Source organism: Haplochromis burtoni, unplaced genomic scaffold (assembly GCF_018398535.1).
Source record: "Haplochromis burtoni strain Fernald_Lab_line unplaced genomic scaffold, NCSU_Asbu1 Contig_138, whole genome shotgun sequence".
In the NCBI taxonomy this organism is placed as follows: domain Eukaryota; kingdom Metazoa; phylum Chordata; class Actinopteri; order Cichliformes; family Cichlidae; genus Haplochromis; species Haplochromis burtoni.
The window spans coordinates 1,213,284-1,233,131 of record NW_024582499.1 but is presented as its reverse complement, the minus strand read 5'-3'; the positions used below and the strand labels follow the sequence as shown (position 1 = coordinate 1,233,131).

The 19,848-nt window shown below is 44.1% G+C and overlaps 1 protein-coding gene across 5 annotated transcripts in view; it reads right to left on the bottom strand.

The window, feature by feature from the left end:
• Nucleotides 1-19,848, bottom strand: part of plxnb3 (plexin B3) — a gene marked incomplete at its 3' end in the record, with an annotated part of 88,624 nt that overhangs the window by 47,905 nt on the left and 20,871 nt on the right. Inside the window, 1 exon segment of one of the 5 annotated variants that reach the window (XM_042224455.1) lies at nt 9,880-9,955. 5 annotated transcript variants of the gene reach the window in all.

The window sequence follows — 19,848 nt, the reverse complement described above, 5'->3', positions numbered from 1 at the left end:
AAAGAAGGATTGTACATTCACTGATCAGAATTCATTAAACTTTATTCATGAGATAAAAAGATAAAAAGGAGTTTTTTAAACACCCAAATCAGGCGACATCATCAAAACTTAATTAGCTTTAATTAATTATTCTGCCAAACTCTGCAACCTTTCGCCTCAAAAATCACACCCCAGCAAAGAACGTGACAAGACCGATCAGACAATATGGTTAATTATTCTTTGATTCATTGCTTCTGCTGTTTTTGCCACACAGGGCGGGGCTGTTATTGTCTAATGAGCCCATAAAGCTGGTTAACTGACCTTCATTTGTAAAGATGTTAAAGGATCCTTTGAGAAACAGACAGTTTTATTCAGTTATTAACTCGAGGTTTTATTGTCCGGCTCTGTGTGTCTCTCTCGGGGCCCTGCAGGTCCACGTCACGAGCTGGTTCAGTTTAATTAAAGCGCTTCATAAGACGGTACGAGAAGCTTTGCTGTTGTTCAGCAGGTTTGGAGCAGCGTTCACGTCCCCGTGTGAACGCTGCACTGTGCGGTGTTCACACATAGAGGGGCGAGTGTGACATAAGTCTGCCTGTCAGGAGTGGATAACTTGCATGTTTTTGTTTTGATCTTGTTTTTACCCACAAATGTGTTTCACTTTTACTCACAGCTGAGAATCAGACACAAACTTTCTGAGGCTTTGGAAAGCACCGCTGGCTTGCCACCCACGTTTTACATTTGGACACTCCTCACTGAGAGGGACGATGCTCGCAAGATGCCACGCGTGTTGGTTGCTTTTTGGTTTGTCTGCCCTCACTATTTAAAATATATATATGTTATAACCGGCAGCCCAAACGCAGCCGTCAAAACGAAAACTTAAAAGTTGCTGCAGCTTTCAATGCTTGGGCTAAAATAAGACCCTTCGCAGCATTTGTCATGTAGGTTAAATGATGACAGCCACCAAGAGCGTTTAACGTGATGCTTTAGAAGTGTCCACATGTGATGAGCTGTGAGTGACGGGCCTGTTTCACTCAATCTAAACTGCTTTGAGAAGTGGCAGGGGCTTTGAAACAACAGCAGTGTGTGAGTCAGACTGAGCTGACAGTTCATAGACGTCCAGTTTCTATGCATTCAGGTAAAACTGACTGCGTTTAAATCCTGTGACACTTGTACTAACAGGTTGGGGCGGGTCCATTTTTGACTGCTTGCTTTGAAATGCTGCTTCATCCTGAATTTGATGTTTTACTTGTAATTTACTGTAAAATATTTTGTTCTGAATAAAGATTTCCAGGGTTTTACTGCACAGTGTTGTACTTTTGCAGCAATGCTGCATTTTTGCCCTGTGATCGACCGGTGACCTGTCCAGGGTGAACCCCACCTCTCGCTTAATGTCAGCTGCAAAAGGCTGCAGCCCCCCTGCCTCTCTCCAAAGGATAAAGCAGGCAGAGCTAACAGATGGGTGAATGGATGGATAGATGGAGACCCGCCGCACTTCTTCTACAGTGTACATTGTCAAGCAGCTTTCAAAGGAAACAACACAACTCAGACACAATAATGAAGGGTTAAGTTACCGATCACTGCACACGGGGGACACTTTTCATTTCAAACTGCAGGATCTACTGTTTCCATTTTATTTCACTGTCGGTGAGTTTTTATCTGTTTCACGTCAAACATTTTTGTCCCAAATGAGACTTCAGACACAGACCATGACCATGAGTCTCTGCTGCAAAGAAGCACACAGATTTCAGCATTACATGGACTCGTGCATCCTCGGGTTGGCACATTTTTAAGTGGAGGGGAGGGTTTTCGTGGGAAATTCTTCCACATCTTAATTGAATAAAGCCCTCAAACAGCGGCAGCTTTGTCACAGAGCTTGACACAGCGGCTGCACCTTTATGCGCACAGCGCTGAATAAACTGCCAGCAGCAGGAGGAAGACACAAAAAGATGTTTACAGGGAGATGCTTCACGTTTGTAGCTTCTTTTCTTTCTTGTTTGACATGTCTGAAGTTCATCACTCTGAACACTTTACTGAAGCCGTGACTGCACTACCACGGAATAAAACCAGCGTGAAAACAGAATTCAACAGTCAGCGACACATTTCAGAGCAAAAGAAACACAGCTGCGGGAAACTTCTGCGCACAGCGAGAGAAAGCGACGGTCAGAGTCCACGGCTCTGTGCCACTGATCTGATTCCTGCTCCACTAATTAAATAACGGCGCAATTAAGGAGAGTCAGCTGTCAATCAAAGCCTCCTCTACGAGCGAGAGGAGCGCACAGCGAGGACGGAGTGAGAGAGGGGGAGAGAAACGGGCACTTACTTCTTTCAGGAAACAGTCCGTTTTTCTTTCATTCCTCCAGAAAATTAAAATTAAAGAGGCGACAAGAACTGAAAGAGCCTGAACACCGGGCGAGAGAGAGGGGGAGAGAGGGAGGACGCAGGACTACCAACAGACAGATGGAGAGAGAGAGGGGATGACAGGAGAGAGAGAGAGAGGGAGGGAGGGAGAGCAGCCGGCTAGATGGCTGTAATCCCATTATTGTGAACGACACATTGTTCTGAGAGAGAGAGAGCGAGAGACATTCACAGGAAGCAGGGAGAGAGAGAGCGAGACATTCAAAGAGAGCGGGGGAGAGAGAGAGAGAGAGAGACCCACTGGGAATAAAAGGGGCGGGGCTTATCTGCCACACTTCTAGGTGGTGTCAGAGGGGGCGTGGTCTTATATTAATATTTAATAGGTAGGTTGAAGCGTGAAGTTAGAGAAAGAGAGGGCGAGAGGTAGTAAATCAGAGTATCGCCACACCCCTGCAACTGTGTGAGCTGCTGTGGGCTGAAGGAGTCCAACCATGAATCCAGCCCCAACATACTGCAGCACCACCTGCAAACTTCTGTTATTATTACACGATCAGACCAGGCGTCAGACAAGCATCTGAGTTTATGAGAATGAAAAATAATTGCTACACCTGAAAGGAAACCGACCAGCAAAGCTCAACGTTTCTCACACAAACGAGAGTTCTGAGTATTTTTAAAGTGGTTTAAGTTTTATTTACACGCGGTTATCGAGACGGCTGTGGCTCGTGTGGTTAAGCTACTCCGGCTACCCCGGTCCACATGTTGAAGTATCCTCAGGTAAGATACCAAACCCTGAGATGTCCCCAGTGCATCTATTGGGGTGTGTGCATGGATGAAAAAGTGTTCAGGCATGGAGTTGTGCGATTGGGAGAATGAGACGTGTAGTAGGAAGCACTTTGAGTGCTCATGTTGAGTAGAAAGGCACTGATCCATCTTTGTGAGGGTGCCTTTGCACTGCAGGAAAGTTGGACTGTTAAATAGCAGCAAATCAACACAACAGTTGGCCTCAAAGCGCTTTATACTGTAAGGTAAAGACCCCACAGTAGCACACATGACAACTCCTTTACGGAAGCGTTAACACGGGAGTCTATGGGGATTTAATTGGTTTTAGAAACAGCCTCAAGTGGTCATTGGAGGAACTGCAGCTTCTTTTTTCCACTTCCGTGTTGGTTTCCTTTTCAGCCTGGAGGTCTGCTGCTCTCTAACCGACCCTTTTAGACTTTATGCTTCCACTGCTGTGCAGTAGGATCCATCAGATCGAACTGATGATGAAATGATTTTGCAACAGCTTTGTGATGCAGTTGCATCATTGCTGTTTGTTGCATCCCCCTAAATGGTGAGTTTTATGTTGTCGATAGTCAAGTGGAAGAGGAGACGAATGCTACCGCTAATACATTTGGTGCTTCTTGTCATCGTTTTCTCCAAGTCGACCTCCACCCAGCAGTTTTCTATGCCCAGAGAAGTACTTACCCCAGAGTAGGCCGTTTGTTCGGCCCCGAAAATAGCAGTAAAAGAGGCTCTTCAAAGGCAGTTCCTGCTGTTGGAACCGGAACAAACAGCCACCAATACATGCAGTGGGAAATTATTACATTATACTTGTTTAGTCAAAACTTTGTGTTAGTTTAAATGAAGTGAAAATGCAAACAGAGCAGGACTGGGGAGAATCTGCTGCTAAATCAATTCGGACTAATCTCAACCAAACCCAGTGGAATCACACACTTTATATAAATAAGTGTTCCAGATATTTGACTGATTATTGATGAGCTTCTCCTGGTCTGTTTTTTAGTTCATGTTTTCTCATGAACTGCTTTAATTGAACAGAAGCGACTTTTTCTAGCCTGAAAGCCGAGCAGCTGCTATCTGAAGTGCATCGTGAATCTTCAGACATCTATCTCTGTTCACTTTGATGCTGAAGAAAACTTAAATACTAAAAGATTCTCAGGCAGAGTCAGAACTTTCTGTGGGTTTCTCGTGGTTTATTTTGGATAGAGATCAGACACAATGACATCCTCAGGAAGTGGAAGTAACACAGAATCTAAACATGCTGTGTGTGCGCCTCAATGTGAGGTATACGTTCTCATTTCTAACACTAATGCCTGCCTTGCACCAAACTTTTCAAGCACTTTTAGTGTCTCAGACAAATTTCCATCGTGGCATTAAAATCCTGACAGTTTTGTGGAAGCTCATTTTGATGGTTAGGTGTAGAGTGAGCATAAAGTCTTTTTCTTTTCTTTAATGACTGATAAATTCAGATTTCTCTAATATTAATGTACATTTTTCCGACTTGGCCTTCTCTCTGACTAAAAACCGACACATTATCTTTAGACGTGACAATTTCCCAGACCATAGCAAGTCTTTTCAAAGTCTTGTAGAGCGTGGTAGGTATAAGATAAACTTCCTGTTCTGCTTATATAACCTGCAGTTCTCTGATTGAGGATGTTGGCCTCATGTTTCGCTGACAGTCTGAAAACTGCCCTTTCACAACTGGAAACAAATCAAAACCAATTTACCTGCAGGATTACAGGATACAGCTGCCAAAATCTGACAACGCTGCAGCCACTTCCTGTCAAAGCAGGCAGCCGGACGTTATCTGTCCGTGTTATACATGTTATGAGATATTTGAGTCATAATTAACAGGCTCGGGGCTCAGATTTCGCGTGCTTGGGGAACGCCGCCTTCTTCAGTAAAACCTCCTCTGCAGCGAAATGAAGCGTCTCACAGAGAAAGCAGAGTCCCTCTGAGGACGTCTCTCTGAGGATGTCCCACAGCCGACGCGTCTCTTTGATTCTCCTCCATCAGCTGCTGCTGTGGGCGGCCCAGCAATCCCACTGCGAGCCACAGTGCATGATGGGAACCAGCTGCTTAGTCTCCTACATGTTCTCACAGTCTTCAAATTGCAGCAGGTGCTCGTCATTTCCCTGCTCCGGACCGAGGTCGGTCTTATTCATGTCTTTTTGATGTCGTTTGCTCTTCTTTGCTCTTCCTTTGTCAGGTTTTTTGTGCCACACAGAAATGAAATCCAGCAGCAGAGCAACGAGCAGACTCACGTTATCAGATTGGCTCGGGCTCGACACTAACCGTCTCTGCTAAGGTGAGTGAAAGTTTCTGTTTTCTGTCGCCTGATTGGTTCACAGCTGACAGGTCACAGCAGGTGAGAATCCCAAAGTGTTCAGGTCGTCATGGTAACCACCGACTGTTTAATGTGATGTGAAGACAGCGTGAAGACTTGGTGCGTGCGCGAGTGTGTGTGTGTCTGTTATCGCCGTCATCTTATCTGTGACACACACTCTGCTGGTAAAACATGTGTGTGACCTCAAGTGACTCAGTGTGTGTGTGTGTGTGTGTGTGTGAGTGGTGTTGTGTGTGTGTGTGTGTGTGTGTGTCGTGATGGTGTGGTGTGTGTCATGTGTGTGTGTGTGTGTGTGTGTGAGACGATATACTCATGTGTGTGTATTTGTGTGTGTGTGTGTGTGTGTGTGTGTGTGTGTTAGAGCTCAGCTGGGAGTGTTTGTCCACCTCTCATCAGGAGCCCTCATGTAATATTAATCACACACGCATACTTAGGGTCACACGCACTACTGAACACACACACACACACCGATCACATCAATCAAACACACAAAGAGAAACACACACAGCCGTACCCCAGGATTAGCTACTACCTATCTTTGTGGGGACATTTTGTTCAGGCCTCACTCTGGGACGGGCCTCAAAGGGCCACTCAGGGTTCAGATCCGTGGAGCAGAAGCAGGTTTACGCTCAGGGTTACAAAAGCGTCACACTTTCCGCACTCGTGGGCTAAATTAAGTCATCGGGCTTTTGTGCGGTTGTCTGCGAACTTCACATTGTCGCTGTTGTTGTGTAGACTTGTCTGCATTGCCGCCACCCAACTCTGCATATAAGTAACGCGTTCTCCAAGCAGACCAGAAAGTGCATATAATAAGAGCAACCACCCGTCCGTTGTGCCTGCAGCTGTCCGTGTGTGCATCCGCAACCCAGTATAATCCGGGCCCCGAGTGTCCCAGGAGTGCAGTGTGTGCCTGAGGGTCCTCGCAAAGATAGGAGAACGGCCGTGTGTGTGGCCAGCTGGTGCAGCAGCGTCCATGATGTGATTTTATATTTCTGCATTAACGTCTCAAACAAACACTCGTTATTTAAAGGCCATTTAAAATCCGTCCACTCGACAATTTACTGCCAGTCACACAAAGGAAATAAAACATGCGACCAATTATAGCCTGCTCTCTTTTTCTAAATAATCCACTGCAGGACTGTGTCCTCACTGAGCCACACACTCATGTTCTCAGCTTTTCCATTAGTTTCAGCAGCTGTTCAACAAACAACAACAGACACATACCTCCACCAAGGCTGGAAAGTCTCTCTACACCCTCGATTCAGAATCATATTTGGGTTAGTAGTAGATATTTCACCTCAAAGGATGAAAGGAGGGATAAAAAAATATTAAATTTTTCCTTCAAGATTCCTGCTTCTGGATCCCGGTCTGAAACAACTCTAAAAGTTCATGATGGTGGGCCGAGCTCTGGATACCATCCACCCACACACAACTTCTTGAGCAATCTTGCTAATAAACTGGACAAATAAAAAATAAATTGAGCCAATCACAGTGGAGATAACACCCATGGGAACAAAACAAAAAACTTGAAACTTGCTAACTTGAAATTCAAAACTTTGCTACTTGCTCGTGCATCCTAAAACATCTGATGTAGACATGAAGAAAAATGAATAGATTCTTGAAGTACACTGAGACTAAAGTCAGAGTTTTCAATATTTCATAAAGGGATCTTTACACCTGGCCTACTGTGGTTCCATGTAGATGCTCAATCATCCAGGCAAGGAAATCCCAAAAAGTTGATTCTGTTCATCTGGACAAAGAAACGTTTCGTCACTCATCCAAGTGACGTCTTCAGTCTCAGCTGACTGCAGGTTTCCCCAATCTTTTAAACAGTACATTTGCACAATAACTGAAACTAGCACCACTGAGGGAACAATGGACTGTGAGGTCAGGTTTTTGATCACTAATATGCAAATTGCCATGACCATTGATCAATGGCCATGAGTACCATTCACAGTGTGTTGGGGAATGGCTGCAATCACAGCATTGTAAGATGGTGAAAGATGTACTCTTAGGCTCCCTCCTTGATTCAGAGATGGTCTTTCCCTTTTCACGTAAATGGCCTCCTTGACTCCGCGTCCATCCAGAAAGTGCACATCTTCATCATTGAAAGTGTCCATTGGCCCGTTGGTACGTTTCTGCTACTGAAAACGGTTCATCCAGATGAACAGAATCAACTTTTTGGGATTTCCTTGCCTAGATAGATTCCAAATATGTTCGCAATCTGTCTGCATTTATTTGCAAGTTTTCATCAAACTGTCTGATTGTTTGGAGTCAGGTTGCCTCCCACCAACCAATCTGCAGAATCAACGTGTTAGTGCAAGTGCTCGCCCAGGTCTTGGGCGTGTTGCACACTCCTGTTTATGAACCAGGCGGTCGCCACAACTAATTGCGAAAACGTCAGTGCAGTCACCACTGATTTTTCATAGTCACGAGGAGGCTGCAGCTTGTTTTTCCCTCAGGATTCCCTCAGGAGTTTGCATGCATGCAGGTCAGAATGGGAAAAAAAATAAAAAGAGCTTAAATATATGTCATGTTTAGTGTTGATTTGCAGCTGTTATTATAGCTAAAACCAGCTAAATGCACTTCTTGTGAGCATGTTTAAATATTTCTAGTTTTAGAGCTTTGTTAACTGCTGGGAATCAGTCTGCAGGCACTCAAAGGGCCTTCATGCAGTTTCTCATTAGACATGATCAGCATCACTGAATCCAATGAATAATAGAAAAAATATATTCATATATGAATTTACAGAGGTAACTATTTTCTGCCAGCATCCTGCTATCTCGTCTTTTCTCTGCACCAGTGTAGATATTTGCTGTGCAAAGAGTCAATTGATGCATCAAAAGCCCTCTTTTATGTGAGCCTGAGGAAGAAAGCCTGGGGTAACAAAGAAAGTTGATAACCGCTGATGTGATACCCATTATCTCTGATTGGAGTTTTAGGTTTTGTATAGGCAGCCAACACAAAAGAAAGCTGGCTATGTCAAACTTCACAGCGCAGCCCTCCTCGAGACGTCGGCATGAGATAAGATATGATATTTCGGGGTGCGTGTGTTTTTTCCCAGGTAAGGCTTTGCAGCAGAAACAAAAGATGAAGGACGAGTGAAGAGGCTTTAAAGGGGGCGGAGGATGGGTCGAGGAGTAGCGGGAGGAGGGGAGAGGTACGTGATGAAGGGGGAGGTGGGGGTGAGAGGAGGGGGCAGGTTTAGAGAGCGTGAAAAGCAGCTTGTACAGAGACGAACCAACCAGGCGGAGTAATGAATGAGGGGGGAGGGGAGGAGGAGGTGAAAGGTGACACGCAGTAATTGGGGGGAAATGTGTGCGCGCGATGCAGCGAGGCGACGTGTCCCAGATAAAAATCAAAAAATCTAATTCAGCTTTATTTATCTTCGGGGTCGTTTCGTTTAACAATCAGTGAAATAAATTAGGTTAACGCAAACTAACACATGACGGGAAATACATCTGTGTTTATAGATATGGATACAGATATAGCTGTATGAGAGACAGGAGACGGAAATGAAAAATATGTTCTTATGACACAGCTGAATGTGGAATTTAATTTTGGGTGAATTTATGGCCGTAGAAATGTTTCTTTTATTAAAGTCATCTGTCTGAATTTTCCTGTCTGTAATCTGCAGAAACTCATTTCAACAGCAAGGCAGCTGAAACCTGATCACGCAAAAGTTTGATTAATCACGCGATTGACTACCCTACGAGAGGGAGAGAGACACAGGAACACAGAGAGAGAGGCGCCCTGGTAACAATGGCTCTTCTGTTGCAGTAACTCTCTCTGATGATCTTTGGGTCACTGATCCTGAATCTGCAGATTCTCTGTACCAACTAATTAGATCACTGCATCCTCCATCTATCACTGAACTCCCAGCGACTGTAATAAGCCGTTTTCACACGTGAACTTCGGCGTCGGAACAATCAGGTCAGGACTTATTCCACAGTTGTCGTTTCTAATGTGCAGCGCGCAGCAGGAAATAGTCCACTTCCGACTCGTTCTCGTTTCTAATCCGTTTGGTTTAGGCGAGGGCGCAGAGGCAGCACACACGACGCCCACTCACTCGCTGTGAATTAACTGAACAATTAGCTGCGGTACTCTCACATGGGCACAATCAAGCATCACATGGACTTTGTAGCAGCGAGCTGGCAGGTTAGAGACTGTTTAACGTCCAACTCGTTCTCACGTGCAGCTCCGTCAGTTGAGAAAGGTTCAAGGCTTCAGGTGTGAAATGCAATACAGACACAATAAGCAGCAGAATATCACACAAAGGCAACTCTACGGGGCAAGCGTTGAGTCTCAGTGATGTTCAAGAATGATGACATCATCAGGAGCCATGTGGCAGCTGCCTGTGAGGTCACCGGTGAGGACATCCGGACTTATCAGAAGACAGAGATTAGAGCCGCACCAACCTGTTGAGGCAACCTGCTGCTGTGATGTAGAAACTGAGCTGTGAGGAAGAGGAACCTTCTTCATCAGGAGGACGTTCTGGAGGAACACAAACAAAGATGTACATCAGCACAGATGTGAAGTGCGTTAATCCCAATTTTTCTTCTAACGGCCGGGGGTGACCTCTCTGGCTTCAAATCAGATCAGTTTGTATGGAAGTCTATGGGAAAATGACTCACCTGATTTATAAGCTCTGCAAACACAATTCTGAGTTTATGGACTCAGCCTTTACTTTAAAGTCTTATTGAATACAACATGATGCTAATTTTTTAAAGTTTTGGCCCTGTGTGGAGTAAAACAGGTGATAAAACAGTAGAAACTAGTGCTGTCAGCGTTAATCTCTTTAAAATGACGTTAATGCCATTACCGCGTTAACGCCCCAAATCTCAGTTATCAAGTTAGCGTGGATCGCCCCATGAGTGGGATTGGACGGCGCTAACGCGTTAACAAGCTAACCGCCCTGACGCGTTGACACCGTGCAGCCCGACGGACGGAACGATCGCACTAGAAGAAACATATAAACAGGTGTTAAACAGTCTGAAAATTGAACTCAGTTCCTTAAACTTGTATTCTTTTATGACCAGCAGGGGGCGACTCCTCTGGTTGAAAGAAGACTTCCAGTTGTATAGAAGGGAAACTGCTCCTGGGCTCCCGCGCTCTTTGGCCTCAGTAAAATTGACTTTATGGGCGCAAGTGTCACATTATACTAGATAAAACACAAAGTTCATTTTTGAAAACTATGGTCATACTAGGGTCAGAGAGAGGGATAAACAAGCAGGCAGCTTTCTTTCATAAAAAAAGGATTTGAGGCTTTCAGAAAGCAGTTGGTGACGTCACAGTGGCTGCATCCATCTTTCATATACAGTCTATGAGTATCCGTCTCCGTTAGTGAAATGAAGTTTCATTCAACTTGAGGCAGAAGACTTTTTTTCTCTTGGTCAACATGTTGACAAACTCCCACTCTCACATCCAGCAGGTTTATCTGACCCCCGGGGTTCAGGTGTTAATCAATAACAATTGTCAGCACCGCAGATGAATTATTGATCGGCTCCCTGATAAATCAGTGGTTTCGGCATTATTTTCATGTGTAATCACAGACATTTCCCCGTCCGCAGTCTGAGATGTCAGAGCTGTCATCGGGGCAAAGCAGACAGCGGCTGCGGGCCCCTGAGGGTCTAAAGTCCCTAAAGGTTTCTGTCATCATTCGAGCTAGGAAACCATGGAAACAGGCGTGTTCACCCTGTCAAAGTGTCTCCTGCATCTCCTGGCCGTGTGCCCACAGTCTCGTGTTTTGGGTGGATTACTCCTTTATTGGCTCTTCATCAGCCATCTGCCTTCAAGGCCAACTGTGAGGTCAAGCAATGAATCACTTCCTGTTTGCCTGCCGGAGCCTATAATGAGTTAATGAGCTACGTGGAGTGTACAGCTAATCAATCACCGCAGCTATTGATTGATGATCTATAGACCGAGCTGCTCCTGCTCATCTGTCCTCGTCAATACAGACGCTTCTCGCTTATTAACCTGCACACACCCGAGATCTGACATCAGCACATTTAAAGAGGACTTGGGCTAAAGTGCACTGAGAACTTCTCTTTGAGACTGGATGCTTCACCAGTTTAATCCAAACTGGGAAAAGGGAGATTCTCCGACAGCTGCTCACCAATACTTGCCCTCTAGGTGAATCATAAGTGTGAGTGTCATAAGTATTTTGGCATCTTCAGCTGAGGTTAATATCTACATGTGTGTGAACAGGCCGAGGAAAAACCTCCCACCTCCAACCCTTCGCAGTCAATTTAAGACTGACTTTAAAAACTGAACCTGTCCTTTAATGAACACAGCCTGCGGCTCCGCCCCCTGTTAATCAAACACAGTCATCAGGTCACAAACGCTGAAGCACTAAAGCAGCTTCGGTCTGTCGCTGTCAGGCGCTTTAAAAAGAATGAAGGACGACCGACAGCGCAGAGCCAGCTGAGGCATTCGCTGACCTTGAAGACAAAAACCAGGGATTACGACCCTGCCGTGTGTTTGTGTTGTCATTGTCTCTTTTTGAGGATCAGTGTCCTCGCTGCTGATAAATCCAGCCTTCACTCCCTCTTACAGCAATAAAATCTGATCTTAAGAGTCCGTTTGTTTCAGATTTTAACAACAGGAAGCGTACATGAAGTTAATTTTTTGGAGAGTTCATGTCTTATTCATGTTTTCGCGTTTTTCTTTGAAGATGTTCGTCCTTAAGCTGAGCTGAAGTCAGAGACAGATGTTGTAGATTTGTTCTATTTCAAGACTCAGCAGCTTGTAAAGTCACGCTTTAAGGATTACTGTCGACAATGTGAGGAATTTTCTTTGTTTTGTGATATAAACTCCTGAACGGAGGCGACTTTAAAGACAAATAATCCAGCCTGGAGGATCATTAACTTTTATTTCACACAGTTTATTGTTCATACGAGGCTCCATATCGAGCCTTTTTGTTGGCTGTTTGTTTGGATTGCAATTTTTCTTTTTCGTGCACACACCTTCATACTTAATGCTCTTTTATGCTAATTTTTATACTTCAAGGAAACTTACATTTCTGTTTGTTTTTTGCAGAATACTAAAGTCTCCATTATATTCAGCAGCTCGTCTCTGTCTGTCAGTTGTTTGCTGCATGTGGCTTTTTATAGACGTTTCTCCATAAAACACCGCCAAGAGTGAGGCAGAGCTGTACAGTTGTAGCTGGACAGCTGAACAAAGGGATGACTCGCTGTAAAGAGCAGAGCTGCAGAATCAGCTCATAATTGTCTGCAGCTTTGCTACTATAACAATTAAATCTGTTTTCACACTGTCATTAAATACAGTGGGATAATAAACACAGTTTATAGTCTGTTTAATTAAAAGTGGTGCAATTAAAGCTGAAATATCTCTCTGAAATGCAACATTACGTATTTGTTGTGAATGTGGATTTTGCAGTTCAGGCAGGCTAAAGAGGTTTTCAGATCATGTCTCTGGGTTCTAATAGTAAACACAGAACCAAAAACAGGAGCTGAAAGAGGCTAAAAGAGCAGAAGATGCCGACTGATGGCGTTTCAGGTTCTACACGAGGTCGGCGTCTTACTCTGCACATGTGACTGGTTTACAGTCGGCCTGGTAGCGATATCAAACAGCACCAGCGTCAGAGGAAGTGATCCCGTAGTGAGGTCAGAAGGTCTCCGACAAACACAGAGGCTATTCACTCATGCATGCATTCATCCGTCAGAGTAAAATATCAGCTCTTTCGTCACTCGGCCCAGTGTTCACATTCAGCCCAGTGTTCAGCAGCAGGAAGTTTACGGAAGTCAAAATCCAGGGTTTTCCCTGCCACTTAAACAGTTTTATACAGCCCCAAAGTCCAACGAGCCAGAACACACATGGAGACTGGTATATACTGGGTTATATGGTGGGGAGCTACACAACAACCTGTTCAGTAATGTTTAATAATGGAGGGTTTCCCAGGTTGTTGCTGTGGTAGCCTCAGATTCGCCCGCTAACTCCGGTAAAGGGTTTTATTTTCACAAAAGAAAGAAGAAGCTCGACCGTCACACATGCTGAGCTCCAAACAACAATCTGAAAATGCCACAGAAACCAGAGGAAAGCACTATGTTATTCATTAACCACTGACACGTCCTCCAACCTGATGCACCACATTGGTGTTTTATTACTCTCAGGGGATCCGCTGCAGCAAACCAGCAAGAGGTAAACCGTTAAAACCAGTAATTAACTCTTCCTTATGTGACAGTGCTGTGGTAAATGGATGGTTTGGGGCTAAAAAAAAAATAACCTGCTGCAGTTTAGAGAACAGATCCATTCTGGGTAGAAATAAACACTCTGTTGAGGTTAGCAGACCTGTTTCATCATGGTTAGAGTAACAACAATGTGGTGAAAGGGAAACTAATAAAAAAAACTTAAAGTATAGCTGGGTGTCATCTCCATGAAAACAAAAAGATCTGAGACTTTCTACAAATAGGAACCAAAGAATTCATACAAGGAAGGAAGCTGGACCTAGTAAAGATCCTCGCGGTGCTCCTCACCACCACAGGTGATCCAGACGAAGACGCCTTGTTACTCACTAACAGAGGCTGATCTGTTGATGCTGGAAATCCACTGAATAAAAACTTGATGAACTTAAAGCAGACTCTTATCTGTCAGGACTTTTTCCGAGGAGCCAATAAGGTGAAGTCTTTCTTTGAACAGATGAAGGTGTGTCAAAATAAACCCATCTATCCTCCTCCCTCACTGCTTCATGGCCCTGGAGTATACAGATGGGCTCCACATGAACTCCAGGGTGCACTAATTGATAAAGAAAAATAGCGTCGGTTGTAAGAAGCTGCCGAGCAGGCAGAAACAGCCCGTCCAGCTGAAGCTCCACCGTGATATTGATCATTATTGAACAGCACATCATCACAGTAGGAGACCTGTTAAATCGGTGGGTATAGATGCATTTTTATAGCTTCGGGTTGACTTTACAAATGTCCTGCTGCTAAAATCCTCATCTGATCAAAGGGTTGTTGTCTATTTCCTGCTAATGCAGAAAGTTACATCTGCAAGCACTACTCAGGGCCGAAACGACCCATCCAGGTAAAGTATGTCGTTGCACCAGATTTGTTTGTTCCTGCTCACTTTGTGTGTGTGTGTGTGTGTGTGTGTGTGTGTGTGTGTGTGTGTGTGTGTGTGTGTGTGTGTGTGTGTGTGTGTAACATTTGAAGAACAGTGGTCAGCAGTTCCTACCATCCCTATTGTGCTCTTTGTGTCTGATTTCTCTCTTTTTAAAATTGATTTTATGCCCGAGTTTTTTCTTTTCACTGGCTGCCTCTATGTCCACGACGGCTGCCTGGATTTTTAAAAAGTGGATTTTGAATTTCCACTTTACCTCCCGTGTCTTACATTTTACTTCTCTCGTCTTCCCTGTGGTTGTTCTCCTGTATGCATTTATGTTTCCTGCTGACCAGGTGTAGCTGAATTAAAGCATAAAGACACATTTCTCTCTATATGTTCTATAATAATTATAATGAAACGCGATACCCGTCTCCATGAGGTCAGCAGATATGCTTCATTACGACTCCCAGACTTCTTCTTTTATGTCTAATATGAAGGCAGTGGCTGAGCAATACTCAGAAAAACTCTGACAATGCAGCTGTCACATTTTCAACTTGTGATGCTTGAAAATTGTCACCTCGCTCTGACCACTATCACCTCTGAGAAAACCACAAGGGCTCATTACTGTGAAAATCACACATTTCTACAAAATCTCTGCCTTTCAGAAACTGACAAACATCCTCATTCACACCTCTAAACTTTCAAGCAAGCGGAGGAGAAGAGAGCAGCTGATGAGAAACCTCATCCTGGATGAGAGACCGACCCTGGCTCTTCACCAGAACCAGACTTTCATTCTGCGTCGGTGCCTTTGGTTTATTTAGATCTTCCACTGTTCTGTGATTTTTATTCTAGTGTTTAATCTCTTCGTTTTATCTTCTTATCTTTTATCTCCCTGCGTCTCTGTTTTCGAATCCTCCTGCGTTTCTTGTATCTCGTCTCGAAGCCTCGCGCGTTTCATGTGCAGCCCTCTGTAGCAGGCAGCAGATCTGAGATAAAGCAGCAGCGTGTCTGTAAACTGTCGGATCTTTCATCAGGCAGTTTGGGTCAGAGTCCTGCTGCTCACACACTTCTCTAAATAAACTGGACAAACCGGTTCAACAGTTTATAAGACTCCGTGCTGAAGGTTTCTCAGGTTTGGATTAAACTTGCAGATGTGGAGCTCATCTCATTAACAAGAGGGGGTGGTTGAGATGTTGTAAGTCGTGTAACTCTGCAGGGAAATGAGGAGCCAGACCCAGAGAATGTTAGGAAGGGGCGCCGCGGGAGCCCCGACCCTGACTGACAGTGTTTCTGAGCGTTGCATCATCAGCTAACGGAGACTCATCTGCAAATATTTTCATAACTAACAGCTCAGATGTGCTTTAATGTGGGAACAACAGGCTGCAGGCTCGTCACTGACACGCTGGTATTCTGTGACAAAGGTGCCTCTGTAGAGCTGAGAAGCAGCTGTGAGCACATTTTGAGGAAAATGCAATTCAACCGTGACCACAATGTCTAACCGCTTATTACTGATGTGTGGTTAATCAGCATGCAAACATTGAACCTTACACACACATATCAGACCATGCTTGAACACTTCTTCTAGCTACACATGCGTGTAACTGCATTTTCATCACTTTTACTTGTCACTACATTTTTGGATCTGTAAACTTCTTCAGTGAGTCTCGGTTTCACATTAGGTCAAATTTAGCTGTTTCCTTTCTGTTTTCATTTCCGCCAGTGACTAATTCACCAAAGACTTGACACCAAAGATCTATGAAAGTGGATGCCGTGCATGCACCATTTAACAAACGTCACAAAAACAATGAACACTTCTGCCTTTGAGCGTACGCAGCTCCACTTGACCTCCTCCTGTTTATCCTCCATCCACCCGGACCTCCTGCAGAAGACTCTGGTGCAGCTAAAAAATGTTTAATCAATTAAAGAGAGGGAAACTTGATGCACTGATATGAGAGCTTAAAGCGAGAAACATTTCCGTGCTTGAAAGTGCTCTGTGTGTATGTCTGTACATGTTTACATATTTATGTGGGGACCAACAACCCTTATGGGGACAAAACCCCGCCCCCTGCAAGTTTGAAGGTGCTTTTGAGGCTCAAAATGTGGTTTTAGGGTCAAGGTTACAGTTACGTTATGGTTAGGCATTAATTTTTGATGGCAAGGGTTAGGGAAAGCATTATGTCAATTAGATGTCCCCACAAAGACATGAAAACACGATTGTGTGTGTTTGGCTCGATATGCCTACTCTTGCCCATCATGTTAAATTTTGAGCATCCTCTGCTTCATTTCCCGCACTCTGGTGAATGTTTGTGCACCACTTTGTGCGTTGTCTGCATGAGTTTTTTGTTAAATGTTCACATCAATGATGAATTAATTCATTTTAATTAAAACAACTCCTCCTCCTTTGCTCTTCTCGCTCCTCGATAGTTATCAGGCTGACTGCCTGTGCAGGGCTCCAGATGAGAGGAGGAGATTCTGTGCCACTGCTGATTGAGATCACAACACTGTGCATGTGTGTGTGCGTGGCAGGGATAAATACGTTTGCATCAAGCAACTCAGAAGCTGTGCGACTTCAAAATAAAATTCTTTTTCTCTTTTTCTTTATTTAACCTTGTGCAAGTGTCCTCGACCACGAACGGCAGCAGTAAGTTGGTGTTTTCAGTGGAGGACGAAAGATTTGGACCCACTTCCTGTGAGGCAAGAGTTCAAACCACCAAACCAAACTAATGCAGTGGTGCTGCCACTGCATTAGTTTACTCACAAATTCATATTTACGAACACTCATGCTACATATAGAGGGGAAAGTAAGCAAGAATATTCTTCTAGAAATGTAACTATCCATTCAGGAATCTAAATTATTGCTAAAATATTACTTTAAATAAAAGCTTGTTTCAGATTTTGATATCTTATTGTTCTTCTTACAGGTTCAAATTTGTTTTGTTTTGCAGGATTACACAAAACCAGACAGAATTTCATGAAAATTTGGAGATGTAGCACATGGCTGAAGACATAATCCATAAAATCTGTGTGCAGAGCTACATTTCTTTCACTAAAACTGTGAAATAGGGCACCTGCTGTGGTAGCGAGTGCTCCTCTACTTTCTGCTGCTTCTATCTGATCTGTGAAACTGAACCAAACTCGGCATTCAATTTTTATTTTTGGTGCACAAAAAAAATTAAACCGAAGCTTCCAAATAGGCCACCAGTCCTTTAAATCCCCATTAAACCTGCCCCTGAAACACACACACACACACACACACACACACACACACACACACACACACACACACACACACACACACAGTCAGTAGATTAGGCAGCCTGCCTTCAAACACTAATCTGTGGAGTTAATCTGATGGTTGTAACTCTGCAAACTGAGACATTATAGAGCTATAATCTGCATATATGGAACACACACACACATGCGCGCACACACACACACATGCGCGCACACACACACAGAGTCAGCCTTGTATGCAGCATCTTTTTGATGCAGGTTTTTTGCACAGAAGTCTCTGTTTCAGGTTGGAAACTCATGAAAGGTCAGTTTCAAGCTGTGTTTACGCCGTGTGTTGTCATGTGATCCATACCTGCACTCTCACACCTTCACCTTCCACTACAGCGTCATTCTGCTCTTTGTTTACATGTTACACAGCAGCCTAAAGCAAATCTGGTTGTAAATACGTATGGCAACAATCTAAACTCCAAACATGAAACACACCTGCGATGCCGCCACACGTGCACCACTACTCTCACTTATTCATTACTGCCTTTGTTACATTCACGTGCTGCTTGTGTCGTCTGCAGCTCTGAATGTGTGCACTCAAACTGAAGGAATGATTTAATGTCCTGGTGTGTGTGTGTGCGCGCGCGCGCGTGTGTGTGTGTGTGTTTCTAAGTTGGGGGTGTAACAGATGCTGGTGAATGAAGACAGCTGCACTCCAAGATACCAATTATACACACACACACACACACATACAGACTGTATAATCTTCAGTGTGAGGCAGTGACACCACATTATTTCAGTCTGTAATCTGAACACTGACAGCGGCCATTAAAAGGAACAGTTCAACATTTAAATGAAGAGTACAACGGCATGTAAAGTACGGGTGTAACGTATAAAAATCCAATATTTAAAATATAATTTTGAGCCCAACATTTAAAGGAACAGCACACATTAAGTGTAACATTTACCAGGACAGCCTGGTAGGGCTGTCCTGGTAAAGGGGGTCGATAGTGTGTGTCAGAAGGCAGTCAAGTAAGGAGGATCTGGCGGACCAATCCCTGACTGACTACCTGGAGACCCAGGACACGCTGGAGAGATTACATCTCGTGGCTGGCCTGGGAACACCTCGATGTTCTCCCGAGGAGGAGGTGGAGGAAAGGGAAGTCTGGGTTTGAGCTGCTGCCCCCACGACCCAATCCCAGGTAGGAAGGAAGGAAGGAAGGATGGATGGATTAAAAAAAACTGGCATTCAATGCAACAGCCCATCTACCCAAGGTAGAGCATGAGGGCCCAAAGTTCCCCTAACACACTTTAAAGTACAGGAGACTTTCATCCATCACAGAAGACAGCAAAACTGCATCAGAGCAAAAAAGTGAGACAAATATAGTCAGAGAAAAAACTTCTGAGACACTCAGAGGCTCAAACTACGTGATGTTAAAATAAATAGCAGCACAAGTCCTGAAAACGCTTCTGTAACATGGCAAACAGAACAATCCAAGGTTGACTAGAGAGTCAAACTGGGAATCAGCAGCTGTTAAATAACAAGAACCACATAGAAACAGATAAATGAATCAATACCTCCAGTGGATGGATGAGTCAATCCAACCACTGAGATCAGTTTGTTTTTATTACAAGACAATTTTTGGATGGGTTTTTTTTTCTGAATATCAAAATCAAATAGTCTAAAAAAAAAGGAGGATACTATAATCCGCACATGTGACATTTCCTTGAATGTATGATTTTGTGCTGTTTTAATAAAATATTGCCTCAGACAGACAGAATGATACAGACAGATGGACAGAAAGAGCCAAGAATAGAGGGGAAAAGGAAGGAAGAGCAGCACAAGGGGAGGAAATGGAAACACAGAGACAGTAAAAACAGCTCATTGTACCACAGAACAGGAACTTCCTCCTTCATTAAACACAGCAGGATACAGTCACAGTAAGCACACACACACACACACACACACACACATACTCGCTTAAGTCCCGTTTGGGGTCGCATATCTTAACTCCCACCCTTTGGGGACACCACTTTCTGTATGGTTTAGAAGCAAGCTGGCAACTCAGTTTTACTCCTCCAAGACCACAGAAATAAAAAATCAC